The sequence below is a fragment of the Nelumbo lutea genome, chromosome 2 (genome assembly GCF_056320005.1).
Source record: "Nelumbo lutea isolate HS-2025 chromosome 2, American lotus-T2T, whole genome shotgun sequence".
NCBI lineage: Eukaryota > Viridiplantae > Streptophyta > Magnoliopsida > Proteales > Nelumbonaceae > Nelumbo > Nelumbo lutea.
In genome coordinates this window covers 29,854,237-29,865,985 of record NC_142685.1, presented here as the reverse complement: position 1 = coordinate 29,865,985, position 11,749 = coordinate 29,854,237, and the positions used below count along the sequence as shown (strand labels likewise).

At 33.3% G+C, this 11,749-nt stretch overlaps 1 long non-coding RNA gene across 2 annotated transcripts; it reads right to left on the bottom strand.

The window, feature by feature from the left end:
• Positions 1–2,343: 2,343 nt before the first annotated feature.
• Positions 2,344–8,719, bottom strand: LOC148869541 (uncharacterized). 2 transcript variants are annotated; one of them, XR_016108028.1, is made up of 3 exons: positions 8,468–8,719; positions 8,073–8,142; positions 2,344–2,550 (listed from the first exon to the last, which is right to left on the bottom strand). It is a non-coding gene; the product is annotated as an uncharacterized LOC148869541 (long non-coding RNA). The 2 variants fall into 2 exon arrangements; XR_016108027.1 differs by lacking the exon at positions 8,073–8,142.
• Positions 8,720–11,749: the final 3,030 nt, after the last annotated feature.

Below are 11,749 nucleotides of genomic sequence, written 5' to 3'. Positions count from 1 at the left end.
AACATTAGTCATGTTGTTTGCATTTTCCTAATGTCCTTTGCCTAAAGCAAGTTACTTTTAAGTTGCAATGTTCTACCATTTACAATATAATTTCATCTTGTACTAATTCTATTTAGCTTGATTTGTTTACAAACTTGGGATCTAATACTAATTGTTGTTTAAAAAATATTGTTAAATATTTCCCCACTTCAATTGGTATTTTTGACTCTAACAATTCATTCTAATATACATCTTGTGTGCATGATAGCCTAGTAAAGCTATGCAACACAGAACATGCAAAAACAATTCATATTTGCTTTTTACATTGGATATGGTGGCATCAATTTCAAGTTTGGAAATCTTACTTTTAGAATGCCAAAGCAACATTCTATTGCATTTCTTAATAAACATGGTATAAAAATGAATTATTCTTCGACAGTTTTAGGACAATCCCCTCTTTCCATGATAATTGTAAGTAATATCTCTCAATTGTAAATAAACAAAATTCCATACATGTTTGCATATTCAGAATCAACCACATAGTATTTTTCTATATTGAACAAAAAAATTAATGTTATTTCAATAAAGACATTAAATTATAATTATACATATTAATAGTTGCAGCATACAACCTATAAGGGGTAAGAAAAGTAAGTTTGTAGAGTCTTAAATTGTTTCTAAGAATACCATCGAGTAATGAGCCATTCACTCACATCCTACCTTAGTAAATATAAAAAGCATGTCAAGTGAGCATGAACACATCACATTTTAAGTTATCACTAATATTTTTTTCTCTAAATGGAATTTGGTTAGTAGTTGGAATGCATACATGGACATTTGTGTCATCTATTACATCAACACATTTTTATAAAAATATATACAACAAGAATTTAAATGCAATTTATTAAAAATTAATTATTATTAAATAAGCGGAATCTGTGGATTGTTACCTCAAACCATGATAATACTTAGAATTGTTTAGAATTTCAGGCAAAACAACATTAATGTCTCTTAGTCATACAATCTCTTTTCCATATTCACGTAAAGCATTCGACACAGAATTAAAGTATCGAGATAATGTTTCCCCTATATGTAAAAACGATCGGTTGTATCTCGAAGTGATTTATTGTATTAAATTATCTTCAATGTCATCCAAACTTGTTTATTAGTAAAGACATATTGATTATCTTTGACTAAATCTCTCTGTTTTAAAGAAGCTATCAAATTGATCAACTCATGTGGGGCATTCTAAACATTTCTAAATACATTTTACCATTGTTTAAATAACATTATACAAATAGTTGGTCTAACATTCGACACAGAATTAAAGTATCGAGATAATGTTTCCCCTATATGTAAAAACGATCGGTTGTATCTCGAAGTGATTTATTGTATTAAATTATCTTCAATGTCATCCAAACTTGTTTATTAGTAAAGACATATTGATTATCTTTGACTAAATCTCTCTGTTTTAAAGAAGCTATCAAATTGATCAACTCATGTGGGGCATTCTAAACATTTCTAAATACATTTTACCATTGTTTAAATAACATTATACAAATAGTTTGGCCTATTTCTTTGTTAATGTATATAATAAGGCTATCTTAAGATGTTTAATTCTTCCTTTAATATAACTGTTATGATTATATGCAATGGTTGTTCTTAACTTATGATATCATCAATTTTTACTTGAACACATGTTAATGTTTAATAATCAATAAGAAATAATATCACATATAATGTGATAAAAAATATATTCATTAAGTTATTTTTAAAAGAATCCATAATCTCATTAAAATCCATTCATCAAGTTGCATTTAAAGCAATCATTAATAAGAAACAAAGTTTAATATATCTAAGTGAACAAAATATAAAAATAAAATAAATTAGTGTCTCGTGCCCTAAGCTTCATATCCATAATCTTAGTAATACATTTCTTCCTAAGTTAAAATGGCAGTGTTAGATACCATTTTTTTGCAAATGGCTTGTAAAACATATTATAAAATTTGTAGTAATCTTGATACTTTAGTTTTTCTATTGTGTTTATGCCACAATCTTAGTAATACATTTCCTCATAAGTTAAAATGACAGCATTATATACAATTTTTTGTAAATGGCTTATAAAACATTTTATAAAATTTACAATAATCTTGATACTTTAGTCATTTTGTTGTGTTTGTATCTATCATCATGATTGTTATGAATTGTTTTTTCATTCTCTTAACTGTTGCATTCAACACAGATACCAATGAAGCTATTTTTTTATTAACAAGTTCAATAAATTCTGGCATAACTTCACCGATATCTAATGTCTTATTCTTTTGACTTTCCTTTCTAGCATTTGAAATAAAAATTTTAACAATATCAGCAATAATATCATCACTTTCATTCACCACATCCTCAATAAATTATTCAGTTTCAATATAATTTGCTTGAAATTTAGAAAAAACTACACCCTATGTGCCAAGTGGTAACAGACCAACCAATAGGAGCTGTCCTCCCAAATATCACATTGAGATGATCATATTCTGAACAACCCATGGTGCAAAACCTCTTAGCCATAGGAATGACCTAACAACGAAAAGAAGAGATATAAATAATTAAATTCAAAACCAAGTTACAAACAATATAAAGTTCTTCCAAAAACATTTGAGTATATCGCTAAATACATGCCCCATGTCTTTAATGATTTTATGACCATATGTTTTTCTTCATTCCAATCATACCTTGTCTGCCCAAATCTCAAATTTGAAAACTCTTTATACCTAAACATTAATTCTTGAACCTTATTGGTAAAAGACTTTGCATTAAAACTTCAATTCAAGTTTAGTGGAAAAACCCATTTTTTATTTCATTCCATGCACTGGTCTTTAAACACCCTCCAGCCATCTTGCCTTTTTGGACTTCTTCAACCAACAAATCAATTAATATGTTTTTTTGGCCCAAAGTCCAATTCACTTGTCTAATTGATGCACTATTAAATATAATATTATTTATCACACTAGTAAGCATCTATAATGCTCCGTTTGGTTTGTAGGAAGATTTGGATGGGATGGGAAAGTGTAAAAAAAGACCTTTCCATTGTTTGGTTTTATATATAGAAAAATAATAGGAAAACACTGTTACGAGGGAGAAGAGAGAAGAGGAAAATGGAAGGAGATGGAGAACTCCACGACTAAAGCTCCGATATGTGTCTATGAACATAGATTTAAGTTCTATCATGGCAAAAAACCATCGATCTGTGTTTGCGTGGATCTGGGTTATGCCATGGCGGAAACATCTTCAACGGTGGTTACTAGTAGTAGTGGTGGTGCAGTAGCGGCGATGGTTACCAGTAGTGGCGGTGGTGCAGTAGAGGTAGTGGTTACCAATAGTGGCAGAGGTTACTAGCAGTGGTGGTGGTGTAGCATTGATGGTGGTCACCAATAGCGGCGGGGTAGAGGATGAAGATGAATAAACTTAAGTTTTCTCAAGTTTTTCCATTGGGTTGCATGGTTTTGGTGTGACCCTGATTCCACAGTTTTGGGATCTCGCATCCCACTTTTTTCTCATCCCATTCTCCTATTTACCTTGAAACAAATGAGAGAAAAAAGAAATATTATTGGAATATTCCCTTTTTCTCATCCCCATCCCACAAACCAAATGGAGCCTAATAGTCATTCATATACCAAACCAAAAGAAAAAAAAGAAAGAAAAAAAACAATGGATTGTAAGAATCAAAAGGTATAAACTAATAAAATATCACACACACTAATACCGTTAAATGGGTGATGAAACCATACTTGTTATGATAATGCCCTTAAGCAAGTAAAAATGCTTATTATAATCTTGAAAATGTTGAACTAAGTGTTGCTTATGTTTTAAATAAAAAAAGGAAATAATGAAATTGGCTCATAAATTAAGACCTCATTAAAACAATATCTGTAAAAGATTATACGGAAGAAAACTATTTAGAAAAGTTTCATAAATAACCAATAACTAGTTAACAACTAGAAGAAGAAAAACACTAACTAGTTAATAACTAAAAGAAGATTCAAGAGTGCAACAATCGGATGTTGATTTTTGTTACTCTAGGAAATATTTGTTAGCACCAAAATATTTGTTATACACAAATGTGGTATCATATATGTGTAAATTAGCAAAATAATTTTATTTTATGCATTGTTTGTCTACTTTGTTGGCTCTAGTGGATATAACAAAACTTACCACTTGATTAGGGTTCTCTTTTACAGGTTCCATACCTGAAAGGATTTGTTGTTCTCTATCCATGAAATGATGAATATGAAGGATTGGCTTCAATGTCAAGCCTTCATTTCTTTTTTTTTTTTTTCATTTTTATTATAAATAGTAAAATGTTATTAATGAAAGCAAAAAGAAAAAAATACAAGAAATAATAGTTTTGAGAGAACAAAGTAACACAAACAAATAGTGTCTATTAATAGGAGATTGTACAATGTAATAATTGATACATCTCTGAGTTTATTAACTTAATTTTTAGTTTAATTATTCTCTGATTTTAAAATTAGTGAGAATCCTTCATGAGAAAATCCTGATTTCATAAATGGATGAATATTATTGTTCACCACTGTGTTTATCTTTGTACAAAGAAGTAAAATTATGTTTGTTATTGAAATCTTAATTCCTTTGAATTGTAACATAAAAAAACAAAAATTCTAGCATTATATGTAGTATTCATTCATACCGTTTTTGGTTCAAGAAACATCTATTGTTGAAGTAAAATTAGTAAATGATACAGTATGCCATGATGGAAAAGTTTTCCTTTTTGGATACCAACCACATAGTTGACAAAACCTACCATGATGTCTGTTTATATACTACAAAGGTAATTCTTGAAGCAATGCATTGTTCTTGTTAATTTGATAGATTTGAAGATTTACTTGCTTATAAGATTTTGAATATAGTAATGAATTTTATGCGTTTGATTGTTGATTATGGAAATAAGTTCTGAAAATTCTTATTTTTCCAAATGTTTTCTAAAATTCTGAGTTGCTTATCTTAAGTGGATTTTTGTTAATAGCACTTTGTTTTGATGGTTGGGAAATCATCCCCAATAAAAGTATGTGTTTTGGATTAGTAGCAAGCTCCCTTTATTGGAATGAGTCGGAAGCTAAATGTGTAAGGAGCATAATGGACGCTTGGCAACAGTAACATCAACTCATAAGCTAATCCTTGTTAGAAAACTCTGCAGCACTATAGTCGAGGAAGAGGCTTCAATTCTAATAGTGGTTTTACTTGGGAGAAGCTTGGATTGGACAATGGAATGAGAATTGTGACAGCTCTTGCATAAGGCATTGTTGTATGTATTTAACTTTGTACCTCTTATGTGGTATAAAAATTTGCACATGAAACTGCAACTGTTCCTTCCAGTTTTGCATTGTAGAACTTAGTGTTTTACTTCAGAAGTGCATGCTAAGATCCTTTTCTTGATTAACCATTTGTGTTCACTTCTAGTTGCTTTGTTAATAATGGCTTTTAATTCTATTTGAACCTTTTCTCATCACATTCTGATTTTCATGAAATTTCTGTTCACAATTGGTTGGATCATGGCAGCTCTGTAACGGTTCCTGATGCAAACCAGTTTGAATGATGTTATTCCTTTCTTATCTGACTATGCTTTTTATATGCCTAGTGATAGATCTTGCTTGTACTTGGGTGTTTGTGGCCTATGGGTCTCCATACTTACAATATATCTTTCTACCAGTATGAAAAGAAAAAAAAAAAAAGTGGGTGGGGGTTTAAGAGCAAGTGATGAGCCTAGAGACTTCTATAATAAGAATACATTTGAGTAGATTTTGGTGGATGTGTCAGAGATGATGTACTATTAATGTTAAATTTGTTCCATCATTATTTCTTAATGACCTTTTTTTTTCTTTCATATGAGCTCAAATGTAGCTTTGATTTCAGTAGTGTCCTATTTGTATGTTTTATCTCTAGCTTCCTTGCTTTGGTGGTTTCATGATGTGATTGCCCTATCTCTAATTCTTATTTAGAGATTAATGTCATTCTTTTTTTGTTTTTTTAATGGGGTTACACAATAGGGGTAGCCCATCACCCAAAACCCATATCACCCCCAATCCCAGTGCAAGTGGGATTCGATTCCAAATCTCCGCTACAATCGGCCAAAGACAATTCTAACCAATTTATACCTTGCAATGCCATCCTAAATGCTTATCAATACCATTCACTATGCATCTCTATTATGAGTAGGATATTAAACCTATGCTTTATAAGTGCCTAATAAGTTTTCTAATATTTCTGATTCTGCATTTGTTATTTACAGATTCCTACGTGACACAGTGAAGCCACATGTGGTGCATCGAGATATTCGTGCCAGCAATGTAATGCTTAATGAAGAGTTTGGAGCACATTTAATGGGTGTAGGACTCTCAAAATTTGTACCATGGAAAATACTCCTAGAGTCTTGCTCATCTACTAGTAGGAAGGCATCTCTTAAAAGGCTTATGTGAGAAATTATCTATTCGCTTTTTTATGATGCTTAAATGGAGGAAAGTACAATGATCTTAGATCTTTATACATAAGAATATGAACCAAAAAGAAAAAGATTTCTATGCATAAGAACTAAGGTCACATAAAGCTGCAAGAAATTATTATGGGGCTAAGCTTATGATTCATTCTGTGAACATTATGCAATAAATGAACGAACTGCAGAGCAAGGGCTTAAAAGCACTGCTGGAGTCATTAATTAAGTTTGTTACACTTACATTCTTGGGTTAGGGTTCCTAAACTGAAAATAAATTTCAGTAAAAAATGTTCTTAGTAGATCTTACTAAATCCCTTCGCTATATTGGCAAAATTGTGTTTTAGATTTGTTTCTTTAAACTTGACCTATATTTGTTTTCAAAAACTAGAAATTTAAGTATAAATGCCACTTTCTGAGGCACGATTATTTTCATAAGGTTTGTAAGCAATGAAGAACAAGTTCAGTAGCTGACTTCCTAGATTTCATGGTTCATCCCTAGAATATTCTACATGAATCAATTCTATAGTTTGGAAGTTATTATTTCTGCTTAGTTTACAAGTCAAGCTTACCAATGTTGGACATGATATGTGCCTAACTACATGGATATATACTTTGCAACATCATGGCTTCAAACTTATATATGTGTCCTTATGAAGCACTTTTGTATAATCTGTTGAGAGATTGCAAAATATTGCTCATTCTTTTACCTTTAAAAAACCCCAAGTTTTCCTAATTTAACATTTGGATTTTTTTTTATTGCTAGCCACAATTTGGGGTGGTGGTAAATTTTCTCCCAAAACCTGTCTTCTTCTGTGGCAGAGATCTGTTTGCCAAAGAAAACTAAAGGTGATGAAGAGGAAGAAAAAAAGGTTGGTTCTTTTAATTATTTATTATATGGCATAACTTGTGAAAGCTATTAAGAGAACAACAACTTCAATGAATTACTTAGTACATGCTTGCTCTTCTAATTCTTCAACTAGTTGAGTAGGCTAGTGGAAGTTGACTTGCTCTTCCACATTTTAGCAACCTTAACAATGAACAGTGCCACAATCACAAGGAAGCCACTAACTAAAGAGATCTCACCTCATTAAGGATCCCTTACCCTTAGGACCCGTACCAGTGAGTGAGTGAACCTCATTATTGATCGGTTGAATTTCTCAAGGAAGCCACAATCACAAGGAAGCCACTAACTAAAGAAATTAGCAACCTTAATTTCTCTATCTTTTCCTTCCTTTCTCTACCTTTTCCTTCAAACCAAACATAACCTTATTGAATTTCTCAAACATTTGTGATGACTACCCGTTTAGTTATATAAATTTAATCCATCAAGATCAGAGTGGAAAAGAAAAAATAACTCAGCTCTCTTAGTCCTTTGTGTAGTAAAGGAATGGTATAAAAGAAAAGCATGAAACCAGGGGCAGACACACAACCAGTTTGGTGAATAAACCAAGAATCTACCTCTACATAGAAATATACATTAGTGATTAGGGTAAGTGGATAACAACATTTACCTTTTCCTAACCAAGACTATGAAGAAGAATAAGACGACAGAGCAAAAACTGTAAATTAAAACACAAAATATGGTACATACAGGTCAACAAAGGAATCATCCCAACGCTATCCAGATGGATGTCTCCATAACTCTTTCATTGTCTTATGTTCTGGCAAATATCAAAGGTATGTATCTTATAGAAATTGATCAAACAAGGAAATGATCGAATGCATATTAACAAGAATTTATAAACATGTATATCGTTTAAGAGCTTGACAATCATCCTCTATTAATTTTATGATCAAACAAGGTGTGTATCTACCAATACGAATCATTCAAATTCAAACACAGTTAGTAATTGTATATGAAAAACATTCAAATTCAAATTCAAACAATGTATTCAGAATCAAACACAGCGAAGAACATGAATATAATGAACAGCGAATCACAATCAGTAATTATGAAGAAGAAGAAGGAGAGGAGGAGAACAAGACCTCTGCCAATGCTTCTCCGTTGTTGGGGGTTGAGAGTTTCTCTCGGTTGAATTTTTGTCAAAAAGCATCAGAAAGCTGAGAAATCCAAATAGACCATAAGCTTGGCTTTGAGCTTCTCATATGTAGATCACTTTGGTCTTATAGGGTCTTTTGGTCTAGCGGGCTTTTAATAGCCAAAGAGAAAAAGACCATTTTTGGTAAAAGCCCAGAAAATCTTTCAAAAAGACTTGTCAAATAGGGCCTAAATTTCATCAAATACATAAAAAACATTTTCAAATCTCAGGGTGGGCAATTGCCCACACTAGCTTTTAATTTGATCCATCATTGTATATAAACACTTAAAAAAGCTGAAATGTTGGGTTTCTTCAATAAGCATATGTTTTTAAAATAAGCATTTATTTTGGATTTATCTCCCAAATGCCAATGAGTGTTTATTGGTGTGGTTCCGATCCAAAATAAGTGCTTATTCGAATAAATACTTATTTTTAAGCACTCCCAAACTTGGCCTAAAGATTGGCCCACAGTCCTGTCAAATCAAGCTCGTGTGAGAGACATGGATCCTACCTCCCTTTTGAATCAATACGGATGGATCTTGGGCTCCATCAAAAGCGGTGGTGGGTGTTGTTGCTCAGGATGAGTTAGGAAATTTCATAAAGGCCATAGCTGCAGCGGTGGCTTTCTCCTCCGCTGAAGAAACAGAATTCAAAACAATCCTGGAAGTGGGGTAATCTTTTCAGCCCAGTTTGAGCCCAGGCCCACACCAGACCCGCAAAATTTGGGCAATGCTTTATATATGGTCTATTGGAGATAACTTAGGTCCACTTATCATAAGCGAAAAGCCCAGCCCAACCCATGATCACCCCTATTCAAAAGGCTTCATGTTTCAAAATCCATCTCCATGGATCCAGTGGTCTTGGAAAGTGATCCAATGGCCGTTATCCAAGTCCCCTCATCAGATTTAGAACTCCGTTGGAGAGCTTGTTACTTTGAGTTGGGATCACCTGTCAATAAAACACATTCCAACCCTCTACCAACATCATCTCACACCGCACATTCCAACCCTCTAGGGGGCATTCTTATTTTGGATTTTGAGAGGGGAGATAGTTGGTCAATGAGATTTTGGTTTCCATTGACCAAGAATCTCCTATTCTTTTTGTTAGACTTATGTGAGGATTAGGGAAAGTTTATATTTTTGGGTATCACTTACCCGCCTCGTAGGTGGATAAATAACTTTTCCACTTATGGGGAAAATTGTCAACACTTAAATGGAATAAAAATGCCCTTTTTAATAATGAATTTTTAGAACTAAAATGATTATTACCTTATTTACATGAAAAATAAAATAATATGAATAAATATCATTTCTCAGAAAAAGTTACCCAATTAACTGCATTTATGCGAATAAATAACTTTTCGAGATACAAACAGGCATAGATTGCAAATCAATAAATCCCAAGGAAATTCCCATCCTGTATTTGGTCTCATACCCCCCAGTCCTGTAATAGAGATGCCCACGGGCTGGCCCACTTAGCTCTAAGGACAAATCCGATCCTTTGGTCTTTTGCTCCAGACCTTGTTCCATCTATTGCCTTTAGATGACATGTAATTACTCTGTTGATTTAGTTGGATAATTTGCCTTATCATTTCATATCACTTCGACTCATGGCCCTTTAATTTTATTTATCACAAGGGATAAAAATAAAATAAAAACAATATATGTAGAGTTGTAGTTGGATAACCAACTTGGCATCTGGAGGCTACCACTTGCCACTACCCTCACCTCAAATAACCCTGACCCATAAAGAGAAAGAAAAGTGGATTTCTCTGGAAGGCTCCATGTACCAAAAACAAGTTGAGTAAAATTGGGGTGACCAGCCAACTGGTGCAAGACCGTTTCTCGTGGGCCCATTCGAATCTTTTATAAATCAATAAAGTCGATCAAAATGGGCTGATCCAATCATCAATGGTTACATGGATCTTGGTCCAAGGAAGGTTTGTTTAAGCAGCCCCACTGATTGTGATTAAGAAAAGAAAAAGTGAAGCCATTAATACTGTTAGCACATGATTAAACCATCAGAAATCACATCCTTAACCATCAATCAGTGTCAGTCGACATATAATTAGGTTGCATTTAGGATTTATCCCTTTTTTACTGTTAAAATGCTCTTCTGAGCAATGAATTTTTAACTGAAAGAAAGAGATGAATCGGCTTGGAAACTGGAAAAGCAAGTATTCCACCGCCCACAGCACAGGAAGAAAGACAACCCAGCACTAGGTTTTCTTTCTTTTCCTCTCTTTTCTATTCTTGGGATCAGAACACTTGGCCCTTTATGGGGAAGATCGAGATGGGGAGTATCATTAGTTTTATTAATTTGTTTAATTGTTATTAAATGTGGAATAATTTGATTCCTGAGGTCTTGGGTTTGGTAAAGTGTCTACATCTGATCAAATTCAGCCCCTCCACAGGTGTCCACTTCTCGCTCCAAGTGTTAATCGATAAGGTGTTGTTTGGTCAAGTACTGACTAAACCTTCTAATTTCTCTGTCTACATGTGTAAGCTAACTAACAAAACAAAAGGATAGACCGCCCCCGGGAATCAACTGACCCTACCCGGTAACTGCATTTCTGATTTCCTGTCTGCCGACCTGATGAAAACCAGTGTTTTAGGTTTTTTTTTAAACAAAATTTTTCTCCTTTTTTTCTAAACCATAATAAATTTTAGCTTGTTTATTCAAAATTTTGAAATGGGTTTATGGTTCATTCATCAAAGCACCATTTTATCCACTGGGGGTGATGGGTCTAACCCACCGAGTCTAATCATGACTCGGATGAGTAGACTCGTTTGAGGATGAATTCTCGGCCACCCTTAGGCTGATGACTCAATTGGATTTCAAAATTCTAAAAGATATTTCAAGGCAAAATTGGTCATTTGAAGCGATAAGGACAGATACCCAAGTGGGTTAAATTACTTGCATGCCCATAACCTCGAATTTACGATAACCAATTAACCATAAACAATCTTCAGTAAAATTGGTGGGAAGTAGGGGTATTAAGGTCCTTGGAATAAAAAAGAGTTCATATAAATCCCCCCATACCTGAGTCACCCATTCGAGTAGTTCAACAAAAAACCCAGAAGGGATCAACCAATTCTGAGACGAAGTCATCATCAACAAAAACCATGGCGTCAAGAAATGTATCTTCAAACTCAAAACCTCAAAACCCTGCTATTCGTACATGTTTGTGTTCACCCACCAATCACCCAGGTTCATTCCGGTGTAGTCT